We start from the raw sequence: 14879 nt of genomic DNA, 5'->3' as shown, positions 1-14879 counted from the left end.
ACTGTTGATCACACAAATTATTTCCAAACAGTGACAACTTTAACAGTGTCAAGAGACACTGAAAATAATTAAATTCTTATAAAGCTTTTAAAATATGTTTTTGACCAATAAATTTGTTTTTCATTATTCATGGAATACCTATTATAACATACTCCCCTCAAAGACTATTTTAAAAACATAATCATTATCAAAACCAAAATACCATATTCACGTACTTGAAACAAAGTGGAACACATTAATTAAACACTTAAAATAGCATAAACAAGTTTTCTTGGCACACACACATGCATTTTAATACTCAGCCAAATAAAACTTTAATATTATATTCAGTAGTATTTCCTCAAGATTTTTTCCCAGTATTTTCTTTAGGAGTTTTAATATTTTTAATTAATAGTAATTTTCTTCTAAGTTGCATATTATGCTTAAAACAAAGTTAAAACTTTTTGTTAAAAATTTTTGTAAATAATTTTCTCTTCATATAAATTGTTCCTGGAGTACATGAGGTTTTGAATTAAGAAAAAATTTTTTTTCTAGAGCTGTCAATTCTTAGTAAGCTCAGAACAAATTCTGCAAACTGGATGCTATTCTTAAATCTATTTATTTTTCATATTGAAACATAAATAGTTCAGCCAAAATATTTTCACAGATAACTGTTTTTCCTCCATTCAGAAAACCGTTCTTCAATAAATACTTTCACAAGCCAGAATTTTTCAGTATGTTATTTTTTATAATTATTAAATATTTTGCCAACTTTGCAAAATTATAGGGCTTTTCAAATTGAGTTCAGTATTAAATATGCATTCATCCAATTAAAAATGGCATATTCATAAAAATAAATGTTCTTATAGGTTGAAACATTTCAAATATTGAATTTCAAAATTAAACATTGTATGCTATTAAAATTCTCAACTTCTAATTTTAATTTATTCCTTGCTTTTATAAAGATAAATTTTAATGCTTTAAGTGTTAAAAATTTCTGGTTTACAAATTTTAAGTACATTTCTATCTACATGTTCCTTAATTTAGTAAGAACATTATTTTTTTCAAGATGCTCCACCAGCATCTCTGCAACATTATCTCTGCAAAAACAAGTGATTTTATCCTCAATGTTGAAGTTTTAAACTGGATTTATAATAGCATTCACTATAATATTTGACATTTCGCCTTCAGCAAATGAACTTCCAAAAGATTTACTTTCTTGATGACTACAGCTTTGTGCTAGAGCTTGAAGTCCAGAATTGTGATGCCTCCAGCTTTGCTTTTCTTTTTCAAGATTGCTTTGGCTATTCAGGGTCTTCTGTGGTTCCATACAAATTTTAGGGTTGTTTGTTCTAGCTTTGTGAAAAATGCTGATGGTATTTTGAGAGGAATTGCATTAAATGTGTAGATTGCTTTGGGTATCATAGACATTTTAACAATATTTGCTCTTCCAATCCAGGAGCATGGAATGTTTTTCCATTTCTTTGTGTCATCTTCAATTATTTATTGGTGTTCTATAGTTTTCAGAGTACAGATCTCTTGCCTATTTGGTTAGGTTTATTCCTAGGTATCTTATGATTTTTGGTGCAATTGTAAATGGGATCAATTCCTTGATTTCTCTTTTTTTCTGCTTCATTATCAGTGTATAGAAATGCAACAGATTTCTGTACGTTGCTATTGTATCCTGTGACTTTACTGAATTCATGTATCAGTTCTAGCAATTTTTTGGTGGAGTCTGTTGGGTGAGAAAATCAAACTATTATTGGAATTTACTAACTTTCTGTCTGACACCTCTGAAGACACTGATATCAAAGAATAGCAAGGAAAAAAGGATATGTTGGTCCTTTAAAATAAAATATACTCTTATTTTTGAGATTCAAACATATGGCAGGTTTAATGTTACCCTATAAATATTTTTACTTAAAAATAAATTTGTTTGATATATAAATATGATTTATACATCTTACCTATAAGTGTATTAGAATTATGCTGGTGCAATCAGCTGAATAATAAAAAGTTCAGGGGCGCCTGGGTGACTCAGTCCGTTAAGCATCTGCCTCTGGCTCAGGTCATGATCCCAGGATCCTGGGATCAAGTCCCTCATTGGGCTCCCTACTCAGCGCGGGGCCTGCTTCTTCCTCTCCTGCTCCCCCTGCTTGTACTCTTTCTCTCTCTGTTGAATAAATAAAAATAAAATCTTTTTAAAAACTTCAGTTAATGAGCCAGTTTTCCATATATATGTTTAATTTTTTTAAAATTTCAAGTTGACAGTTCTATCAAAATATATGTGGGTTCTTTTTTTTTAAGATTTTATTTATTTGACAGAGAGATAGAGAAAGAGCATCAGTAGACAGAGCAGCAGGCAGAGGGAGAGGGAGAAGCAGGCTCTCCCCTGAGCAGGGAGCCCAATGTGGGGCTCGATCCCAGGACCCCGGGATCAGGACCTGAGCTGAAGGCAGAAGCTTAATTGACTGAGCCACCGAGGCACCCTGAGGGTTCTAAACACTAATCAATATTAGCTTGTTCTAAAATTTTTATAAGTTGGGATGGGTCAGGGAAAGAGAAAAACAACAAAAAAATAGAGTATACTTTTTAATGAAAAACCTAACTATATTTGAAAAGGAAGTAAGTTGTCAGTTCTCTATTTTTTTTCCCTAGGATTACAACAGGTTCCCAAAAGGCAGAGTCTGAAGCTGCTATAATATCCCCGGTAATGGTAAACTGAAGAACATCCACCGAGTAAAATTCATCAGGCACCAGCTCATTAAACAGCAAGGCCTTTGAGTTGCTGAGACTGGGAGATGTTTAATGGCTGAACAGAGGAGAGTTAAATGGGCCCAAACAGGAAGAGAAATATTTTCAGGAAATTACTCTTCACACAAATTGGGGTAAAATTACTCCTCCTATGCCTAGAGGGCACAGAGAATGCTGAGGGGATCAGAAATAATGCAGCCAACACTGAAAAGACAGATTGATTAAGATGAAGAGACAGTTTTGTAATTCTATTAAAGTTGGCCTTCAGAATTTCAAAGAAAATATTGAAGGGAAGCCAAGCCTTCCATAGAAACCATCTGATAAAGACTCAGTATGTAAAGACTTCTTTAAAAGACTTTCAGCAATTGCATAGACAAAGAACTTGCTGCCTTTAGTGAAGAAGCCTCCCAGCAAGCACCTCGTACCCAGGGCAAGATGCCGCGGAATGTATGGCACTGGAATGCAAATCTTGGAAGAGGAATAATGCAAACTAAACTAGAATCATTCTCTTAAACAAAAGTTACTTGATCTTTTCTGGATGACAGTATCATCTGAGATATTTTTAAAAAGTGACCAGAATCAAGCCTCACCTAACACAAAATTAAAATTTCCAGGTGATTCTAATGGGTCACTGGGTTTACTGCCCCATGAAGTGGCTAGCATTTATCTTTATATTATTTTCAAGAGAAATCTGGATAGTTTTATCAGACCACACTTCATAGTCATTACTGCTTAATTATGTAACTGGTATGTCACAGTGAACAAAAGCACCAAGAACGTACCTATATAACCACATGAGATTTATTGATTTTTTCATCAAGAGCATCAGATCATTCTGTGAGGAACCCTGGAGCTTCTCAGTAAGACAGACCTAAGAAAGGCTTGTTGTGGTGTTTGAGATTGTCCTGTGTGTTTCGAGAGAGGGCTTAATGAAGAAAGGGTGTGTTCTGAACTGGGTGCTCTCAGGAATAGGGGCAATTTAATGATTGGGTTTAATAATTTTTATCTACAAGGTGGAAGAAACAAAAGTACCAGACATGTCATTTGTAAGTGTAAGGAGCCCCACAGTGAGCCAAGAGAAAGGAGCATATTAGATTATTTTTGTGGTAACACAGTGTCCTTTTCTTTGGCTTATGTTTAGAAATGAGGCCAGATTGATCTTGTTTTTGAATGTGTCCAAATATTTTTGACATTCTGTGAAATTTTTGTTATGTTATATTCAGTAGGGAACGTTATAGTCCAATTTTGAGCTGTCAGCTTTAGAGCCTTTTGACCTCATATGCTTATATAATAAAGTAAAAGACATTATTTTATTTGAGGGTGTGTTCAGTCATCCACAGAAATCTTGCTATGTCTCTATAAAGTTTAGTATTTAAAAAATACACTTTCTATGGTCTATATACATACAGGCAAGGATGGATAGATTCTGAGCTTCTAATATGGAACATTGATAAATAAGAAAACAAGATCCCTCACAGGATGCTTTAACACGATGTATTTCCTCCAGTATGATAGAGTTTGTTATGTTTTATTTTCACTAAGTACGACATTTGACATTACTTTCTCCTTTCAATTTTACAACAAATCCTAAGATACATGGTTTTCTATTGACTGTGTGTGTGGCTAGGGGGTGGGAGGAGGGGTTTGTATATGTATTTGCATAAAAGAGGAAAATATTTTATCTTTATCATTACTGGGTTGTGATTATCTTCTGGCTCCAGGAGGGTAGAATTTCTAATATACATTCCAGGAAGAAAAGGGAAATCCTAATTTAAAACTGTAACAAGATTGACTTTGTGAAGAGAAATGGGCAAAGAGACAAGAGGACGTACATATCTACTTAATAAGATCAATTAATCCATGTATTAGAGATGAGAAAAGAACCTAAAAATCTAGGGCGCCTGGGTGGCACAGCGGTTAAGCGTCTGCCTTCGGCTCAGGGCGTGATCCCGGCGTTCTTGGATCGAGCCCCACATCAGGCTCCTCTGCTATGAGCCTGCTTCTTCCTCTCCCACTCCCCCTGCTTGTGTTCCCTCTCTCGCTGGGTGTCTCTATCTCTGTCAAATAAATAAATAAAATCTTAAAAAAAAAATTTATTCAGCATGTGATTTGATGATACTTTTCCTGGGAAGTTAAGATACTTTTTAAATATCATAAGGAAACATTCAACCCTAAATATCAACATAAACGGCATATACAAAATATGAGAAAAGCAGTTCCCCATGACATGGGAACAGTGCCCTTAAAATGACAAAGCAAAGAAAGAAGAGAGCAGGATACAGTGGTTTTTCAAGCAGAAGTTTTAGCAATATAGAATCAAGGCAGTGTGAAAAACAATTCTGCATGAGGGATACTGCAAGCAGTTTGAAAAAGAGCATTGTGAAATTAAATCGGGAAAGGTAGACAGATATTCTTGTGAATTCTGGCCAAAAAAAAAAGTCTAAGGCCTTTTAAAAAATCAGTAGCAGCATTCTCAGATTAACATCAAGGACTGTGAAGGCCATTTAGTATTTGCAATTTTTCTACACTAGAAATTTTAGTATGAATTTCAGAGTAGTAAAATAGAAGACACTTTTTGAATGGGGAGACTACTGCAATAATCTAGAGGAAGAATGATAGGGCTTACATTTAAGGGAGGAGCCATGGAGTGGGGAGGATGGGATAGGAAGGAGAAATGTTAATGAAGTGAAATAAAAATGCTTTGTGTGTCATTAGAGGGTGTGAGATTACTCTTATTTCTCATTTGCATGTCGAAGGAGAAAGGTGTCATTAACTAAGACTGGAGATGCTGAAGCTGGAGCAAGATTGAAAGTGAAAGTAGGGAGAAGGATAATGAAGTGAGCAGATGAGATCAGAACTCTTTGAAGAGAGCTCAGTGGAAATGTAATTTGGGAATTACATGGTAGCTACAGGAGTGATAATACCCTGGAGGGAGAAAATAAGACAGTTAGTAAAGGATAAAAGTTACCAACATAAAGGAAGAGGAGCGAAAACAAATGATGGAATGGAAATGGTCATGGAGGTGAGAAAACAAACATTTGGCGCTGAGAAACCAAGGAAAGAGACACTCCCGAGCTGAGGGGAATCCACAGAGTGAATGGAGCTGACAGTCACTGCAGTTAGCTTTATCCTCATTGTTGCCATTGAAAGATTCTTTTACATCTTTCCAGTATATTTTAGTGGAATATAGAACTAAAAACCAGATTGCAGTGGGTGGAAAGAGCAAATATGATGTGAGGAACATAAGACAGGAAATATGCTCTCATATTAAAAAAAAATCACACACATACACCATAAAAAAGGAAAACTAGGGTGACATAGGGAGGGAAAGTTAGGTTGGAGAAAGAGTGTATCTTTTCATTGTTGCAGGACAATAAAGCATTGTTGTTTTATTCATCAATAAGGTAAATATTATTGAGTACTTAATATGTAGTGGGTACTATATAAAACTGGTATCATACTAAACATGATATTGTTATGTGACATTTTTCCCTTAAAATTCAGGACTATTATCCCATGTGATTTAATATGATTTGGAGATATGTAGACAGATACAGATAATAGATATAGATCTGTTTTATATTAGTGTTTTATAATACAGTTATAGATATATTTTATATACTTGGGATGTTTCAAATGTGAATATCATTAGTAATATTTAATTAGTATCTTTGCAGATAGATAAATAAAAATAGTAGATAAATAAAAATAGTTACTTGTTGAAGGGTGCATGGGTTTTTTTCCTTAAAAAATCCTAGGGAGTCATTTTCTATTGACTCATCCCCCAGCATCTAGAAGGCGTACCAATCTGCTTTGGATTTCTGGGTCTCAATACCAAGTTGCCAAGCAGAATTTCTTCCCTTGCAGCCTAGCGAAGCTGTCATAACTTTAAATCCTTATCTAAACAGCAGCATATCAAGACACCAACTGAAAAGGTTATAACAATTCACATATAAAACGAGATTATGCAAAGTGTAGTATTTTTTCCTTACATTGTACAGGAGACATCTCAACAAACCACTAGGCCCACAGAAATTTCATTGAGGAAATAAGCCTTTGCATTTCTGTGCGGTTTCTGTCCCACACTTCAGCACGCACGTGTCTTAGACACCTAGATTGTCCATTATCTCTGCACTTTGGGTTATGTCAGCATAAGGTCACCACTCCAAAAGGCCCGCAATGTGCATGTTGCAGGGTCAGATGGAAGAACTCTGGAGCCTAAATCACAGCAGAGAGGGAGGGGTGATAGAAATAACCCTGAGGCAAGAGCATCCATGTCCCCAAGTGCTCTGGGATCTGACTCTACAAATTTGGGGAAATGAGATCAGTCATGGGTGAGGCCTGAGTTGAATCGGCTTCACCTTTCTGGGTAACTGCCTCTGGTGAGATGTTCAGGAAGAGCATTAACACACTCGATATAAAAGTGGGGGGCAACTGGTCCAGGTATCACGTCCCCCTTGTCCATCTCACATATCTCCACTTCATGTATCATGACCCTTGCTGCTATCAGAGACTCAGTGCGTTCTGTTCGGTGCTCTCAGATTTTGCGTAACTGTCCTGTTAATGCTGTGAATTCTACTTCTGCGATGCATCGTGAACAAACATTTGATTCAGGTATCTTAGCTCTGCCGCTGCCTGGGATGGATACTTGTAGCACTGAACTAGAGTCCCTGAGTCTCCTTCTGGTTTCCAACAGAGTTCAGGTAGGCAAGCGAGTCAAGCTCTTTGAACTCTATGGCACTCTGGAGATGCTGCCTGAACTGCTCAGCATTTGAAACCGCCCTGTCCTCATAGAGCATCCATCAGTAAGAGCAGAGGTTTTCCCAAACCATCCCGACTTATTTTAATACAGCAACTTTTGATCATTATTCATCAAATTTTGTTTAAATGGTGCAAATACCAAACCAGATAGAATGCCAGATAAGTAGGCATAAAACAGGATCTCCCCAGGCAAACTAGACATGTGGGTTCCCTATCAAGTTGATCCAGAAGTGCGAATGCCTCCAAGCACCTGGGTAGGAGCAAATGAAAAGCATCTGTGAAATAAGATAAAATCCTGGGGTTCAATTTTTTTCTACACATAATTTTTCAAATACCTGAAGAGATAAGACAAACCAAGGAGAAACTAGCAGAAACAAAAACCAACAGGAAAAGATCCATAGGCACCTCAGATAATGGGATTAGGAAACAGATTATAAAATAAACAAAGCCAAGTCTGGCAATTTTTCCCGGGAAAGTGAAAAACTATAAAAATTGACCTAGCTGATGAAAAAGGAAACAATTTTATAACTCTGAAGAAAACAGACAAAATTTAGAACAAAATGGATAAATTTAGTATAATTTAATTCTATTTTCTTACAACAATTAAAACATCTCACCATCTTTTGGCATTCAAAAACCCTATGTAAACTTTAATTATAATTTCCTTGTATTTAATGTCTCCGTATCTTACAGCATCTCTTTTCACTTTATATTTGATATTCGGTAACACAAAAATTTGTCTAATTTGGTGCTTCTTCAACTTTAGGATTATATCATCCATTCTGAGAAGTTATCAGCCATATCACTTCTAATATCCCCTTTTATTGTGTTCTAATAGAACTCCTTATAGATTGATGCAGGACCTTATTCTATCCCCCATTAGCGTCCTTTTATCTTTTGCAACAAATTTTGTTAAAAACAATACCTAATAATACCAGCTATCATGCCATGCATTAAAAGTGTGCCAAGAACAGTGTGAGCATTTGACATGTAACTCTTAGGAATGATACTGGAATCTGAAACACAGAGACTAAGTAACTTGCTGATGGTCACGTTAGCAATTGAGCCGAATTCAGGTGGTTTCAGTTTTTCAGTTTTGTGTGCAATTTGCCCAAAGTTTAATATTTATTTCAATTGTTGGAATTTTTTACGACTTTGTTTTGTTCCTTTTCAAATTCATGTGCTTTTCAAAACGTACTGCGAGTGCTTTATCAATTCTATTGCTTACCTTATTGAACACATTAATACACATATTTTAAAGTGTCTCTCATGTTGTTGTATTACCTGTTTCTTGGGTGTCAGACCTGTTATATCTACTTATTCTTCCTCATTGAATTTGTTTCTTTTTTGCCTTGTAAATTAGATTGTGGAGTGATCTTCAGCCAGCTTACTTACCCATGAGATTCTTTTTGCCCTCTGAGTTATCTACTAGTGTAGTATAGAAATGAAAGTTTTGAGATTCCTTTGCCTGAAATACCACTCGACTGTGATATTGTATACCTAACTAATTAGGGACACCAGGTCAATATTTCAGGTTACCTGCATAACTCAGTCAATGTACCTAAGGATCCATAGCAGCACATGGCGTAGCCTGAGTTTCTCATTACTTGCCAGTGACACTTTTACCACACATATAACCTAGCCCAGTGTTGCTCACTTCCTTGATAGATGACTAGGTCAAGGGGTGCAATTATTTTAAACAATCGTCCATGAAATGATCTGCTCTTCTTTGGAGTTTCAGCTCCAAAGTAGAGAGGCGACCTGGGGCTCAGCATCCTAACTTACTTATTAGCAACAGCCCTGCCCCGGTAGCTCCCCAAACTCTTTCCTTCTTCATTTCCAACATGCGGGAATTCCCTTTTTGCTATAAAGCTGAAGTATGCATTTAAAATATCCTTTTGTATTTCATATAGATTTCAATGTGTTTGGAGTGATGATGACAGATGTCTTCAGTCCTCTGTCCTAGAAGACGAACCTCTTGAATGGGAGGCTAGAAAGACAGTTCAATGCTGTGTCCTTTTAATTCATGGCTCAGGGAAATTTACCTATATGTGCAGACCTACACTGTAGAAATGCAATAGGACTCAGTAGCAAGCCTTCTAACTGGAAAATTCTACAATTTCTCCTATGCTTTTCACTCTACACTTGGCTTTATAGATTGGAAGAACATTTCAATAAACATTTATTTTGGGTACCCTGGTGGGGAGGAACAGTGAAGGGGATGAATCCTCCACTTCAAGAATGACCAGCTTCCATAAAGAGACTATTGCCTTGACTACCATGCTCTTCCTTACATTCTTTCTCTAAACTGAGGGGGTGATCACGTTTAGTGATCTGACCATAGGAAATAAAATAAAATAAAGTAAAATGTTTTATTTGAAAGTCTGAATTTGGTAAAATAAATTCCACTAGACCTGTTTCAAAGTTTTCTATAAATGCCTAAGATAATTCAGGGTGTTTACCTTAAGACACATTTGCCTATCACTCCAGGTATTATCATATTATCATTTATTATTATTAAAATAATTACACATCTCAGAGTATTCTCCAAAAGATTATAACTTCTGAGACTACATTGGCTGGCACAGGGAAGTTCCATAATAAATAATATTTAGTAATAATTAAAATAATAATAACTCATGAAAAATAGTAACATTGTGCAATGGGTATTATTTAAGATCATAAATTAATCTTCAAAGACACTGCTATCAATTTAGAAATGACACATAAAGAAAGTCAGGATAACTTAAGGGTAATTATAAATCTTGGAATAATTCATTTGATTATGTTTTTGGGATGCAACATTTTTGCTTCTAGAATTCCTTGGTGACTACTCTAGCTCTTTAGCTTATATTAGAAATTGATAGCTCATTAACAGCTCTTTAGGAATGCTGTTAACTGTGCAAAAGAAAGATATTCTGCATAGTAGATTCTTACTTGTGAAATGTGTTGAAGTTTGGGTCAGATTCAGCATTTCAGGGAGAATAAACATCTCTGCCTAGCAATAATGAAGAAGCACACACATGCAGGGTTAAAATGAGGGAGGGAAATGCCACAAGTTTCAATACATTTCAGAAAATATTAGAATGTGACATGCTTTCTTTCTGCTACTTTTTCTCTGACTGCCAATTTATAGAAGTTCCCTGTCAATCTCCATTTCCCTTCAAAACACATTCAGTTATCATTCATTCCAATGTTCTAATTATAAAAATCATTTGGATATTTGGAATTATTTGTCAATGGACGAAGCCATGTCACATTTTATGAATAAACACATAAAAAGATTATTAAAATATTTTTAAAAATAAAGAAAAAATGATCCTAAAGTTTTGTTTTGGAAAAATAAAAACTTAAGTATAAGAAAACAAAACTTAGGAGAGGAAATCACTAGACAGAAACAAAAACAAAGAAAGAAAAAAAATGAGCAAAACCACTTCCACTGTTGGCTTATACTTGTATTCATGTTTGTAGTATGTAAGAGGACCATAGTGCATATATAAATACATATTCCACACACTCCTGTGTTGCTGTCTTGACTCTCTTTTGCTGACTCTAGTTGCATCTGAATAGCGAAGGCACACAGCAGGCAGATGGTCTAAGGGCCACCAGGTGGAGGCTCAGGAATCACCATATTGGGTCAACACAGCAGGAGCTGCCTGGTTATTCCCTCAGAGGGGTGCACCGGTCCTGTAATACCAGGCCCATGCATGGAGGGGACAGAGCACGCTCCTATTCCATCTCCCTGCTCCAGAAATCCATTTGATATATTGTCCTCGGGTAGAGCATGTATCAGATATTAAACTGGTAAGAACAGATATTACACTTGATATTAACCAAAAGGCTGAGAAGCGATGATCCCAAAGTTGTGAAAAATAGCCACATCTATGCTTTGAGCCTGACTGGGGATAGAAAAACTATAGTCCAGGAACCAAATCCAGTCCATTACCTGTTTCTGTAAAGTTTTATTGGAACACAGCCACATTCATTCAGTTTCGAATTATCTATGGCTCTTTTCATGCTATAATAGTAGAATGGAGTAGTTGCAAAATACACCAAATGACCTGTAACACCTAAAATATTTACTATTTGGCTTATACTATTTTATTGACCCCTGGTTAGACTGAAATAATTTTTTAATTTATCTTGAGATGTATGTTATTTGAGTTATAAAATGGTATATAAATAGAGGGAATATTTCTTTGGCTGGAAAGCCCACAAAACTGGCATCTTTAACTTTGGCTTCTAAACACCTTTAAATCTTTAGTTATGAGCAATCCACTGAGTGATTTATAAGCTTAGATTATAATTCTTGTTTTCACTTTCTCTCTTTGTTATTACAACAGGAATGGGATGTCCGCTCATAAATGTAGTATACAATAAGTGTACTTTAAAATTTTTTTACTATAATTCCTTTTTGAACCCATAGTCCTCCAGTCCTGCAGTAAAAATTTTAACTCAGTGTTTCAATTTGTGGGTTTTCCTTATTTCACAATTTCCATGTCTGCTTCAGCTACGGAAGTATTGGGAGGACTGGTTATGGATGTTGACTATTCTCTCTTCTAATTTGATCATCGTTCTTGTCTGGTTTTAGTCACTAATCCACACATGTGATTCCAGATTCTCTATGGCATTTGTTCATGGTAATCCAGACAGTTCATCATGAGACATTATTCTACCCTCTGGGCCTTTTCATGTCTATTGGATCTACTTCTATTCCAAAGTCATTTTATGGGGACTTGTGATTCACCTTGTTCTTCCTATAACCCTCTGTGGAGAGAAGTCCCCATAGGCTCTACTTATCTATTCTTACTCTATATCTTTTTCATCTGGGTTTTTGTCCAGCTTCCTTGTAGTTCTACCTGAGCACAAGAAGCAGTGGCCCTTTTCTAGAATATACCAGGGCTTCATCATTTCCACTCTGTCTCCCACCATTCTGTGGAAGCCCTCCATTTCTCAAATCCCATTTTTTCCAATACATTCGTTTATGCCCAGTGGTCTTCTCCTGTGGCAGAATTCTAGGATCTATACAAAAGAAGTTCAAGAGATGAGCACATACCAATACATCTTGTCACATTGCTCTGCAAAAACAAGGAGCCCAAATATCAAGTCGGTTTAAATAAAGGTGAAAGGAAAAAAGGAAAACAAAACTGGGAAACAAAAATAGAAGTCTGTTAAGATATCTAAAATATAACTGTAGATAAAACATAATTTTATTAATTATCTTCAATTAATTAATATTATTAATATTATTAGTAATTATTAATAATATAATTATATAATATAATTATTAATAATAATTTTATTGATTAAGTTTATTCCTACACCAATTGCTTGCTATTGCCATCTCAAATTTTAATCAAATATCAATTTTGTATATTATCTTAGTACAGATATGTTATTGGTACAGATAGGTTAGTTTAAGGTAAAGCAACAATTAATCCCCAAATCCTTGTAGTGTAATATGATAAATGTTGATACCTTTTCAACTCTATATCCACTACAAGTTGGTGTAGGTATCTGTGTCATATAGCCTCCCTTTGAAATATGAGTCCCTTTTCTTCATCAAGAAGAGGTTAAGGAGATTAGAAAACAATGCAGAGACTTTTCTCTGGCTCAGCCAAGATGTGCAATATATCACTTTAGCTCACTTATTATTGAGTAGAGTTAGTACACATTTACATATAACAATAAATAGGCTGAAAGTGAGTCTTCTCTGTGTCCGTGCAAGAGAAATTTGAAATGAGATACAGTAGTTCCAAAACAGGAGATATTATGTGATGATAAATTTTCAATCCTTGTAAACTTTTGTGCAGGGAACCTCAGCAATCATATTTTCAAACCCTCTGATAAAACATACGACAATGCAAGAGAACAATTCTATCTTGGAAAAAAAGGAATACACTAAAAAATAACAGTTTGTCTAGTCAGAAGCAAGTGAGGATAATTCCTCACTCTAAAGGAAACAATTACAGGAGCATCCAGGACTTCTCCTCTGATATGTTCTGTATATCAGGACCTCAAGAGGTGTGTGCAATTTAATTTTATTCCTTTACTTGTATGAGCATAATGAAAAGATAAGGGTTCATAGCAAAAATGAACATTTTCAAGTTTTGCTTTAGCTATGTTAATGAAATACATCCTCTAAAGCAAAAAGTTATAGAACTATATGAATATTTAACTAATACTACACTATTGTTGCACTTATGACATCTTTTATTTATTTTCATTAAATGGAAGTTCATGAAAAATGAAAAAGCCAATTCTAGACTCAAAGGACATATTGGCATGGTGTGCCCTCTCAATTAAAACATTTTCCTAAATGAGCAGAAGTGTTATTATAGGAGGAGAACATGAATTTTTGTTCCAGAAGTTTTATATAACATATATATAGCATATTTAATATATATAATGCATATGTGTGCTAAATTTAATTGAGGACACTGTGATTTGAAAAATAAGGCAAGCAAAATTAAAAGATTAAACAGAAAAAGATAAAATTAAATTTTATTTCAACACCATATAATAATTTTCTAATATGTGTATTTAAGATAATCGGAAATGCACATTATTTTCTTATATACTGATTTGAACCAAAGGATATGATAATGATTTTTGTGGAACAATGTCTTTGAAATTGCTAGAAAAGTAAAAATAATTGTTATAAGTAAGAATGTATCTACAGTTATGTATTATAGCTCTTTCAGTCACAAGTCTATCACACCATGGGGGAAAAAAAACCATCTATTCGGTTGGAAACAGCTTGTAGTGCAAATGGACTTGAGTCAGCAAACAGGCCACATGGCTGTGGAGTCCTGATTCACTTCCTTTCATTAGTTCCCCCTATCAAATAAACTGAAGTTTAAATTACCATCTTCAAAGTTTAATTTATTTTCTTAGTCAAGCAGTTAACCACATTTATAGAGGCCTGACAATTCTAGGAAAGAAAAGTGCTGATAGTAGCACCAATACGAGGAGAGAGAGATTTAAAAAATGTAAATTTCCATTTGAAATGCTAATGGAATATTTTTCTACAAATGCATGTAATTATAATTTACCAAAATTTTAATTTGGGGGGCGCTGACATATCAATTCACTTTTAATCAGAATTTCTCCTTCCTTTAATTATATAGTCATTTATTTAATCCAGATTCATAACTATATAATCCTATCTAACTAGATTTAAGCTTAATGTGGTAAAGAGAGGGAATATTTTCAGCCTGTAGGAAGATGTCATTCTTAATTTAACACCCATGCAATGCATTTATTTTATGACATATATAATGTATATTTATAAATATTTACATATTTATTTATAATACGTATTTATTATATATTTGTATAAATTTATATATTTTATACATATATGAAAAATGTCTATGAATGTT

At 34.8% G+C, this 14879-nt stretch overlaps 1 non-coding gene across 1 annotated transcript; it reads right to left on the bottom strand.

The window, feature by feature from the left end:
* Positions 1–11165: 11165 nt before the first annotated feature.
* Positions 11166–11347, bottom strand: LOC121105737. The gene has a single exon (XR_005838388.1). It is a non-coding gene; the product is annotated as a U2 spliceosomal RNA (small nuclear RNA).
* Positions 11348–14879: the final 3532 nt, after the last annotated feature.

Source organism: Ursus maritimus, unplaced genomic scaffold (genome assembly GCF_017311325.1).
Source record: "Ursus maritimus isolate PB19 unplaced genomic scaffold, ASM1731132v1 scaffold_29, whole genome shotgun sequence".
Lineage (NCBI taxonomy): Eukaryota > Metazoa > Chordata > Mammalia > Carnivora > Ursidae > Ursus > Ursus maritimus.
This window is presented reverse-complemented; position numbering and strand designations above follow the sequence as displayed.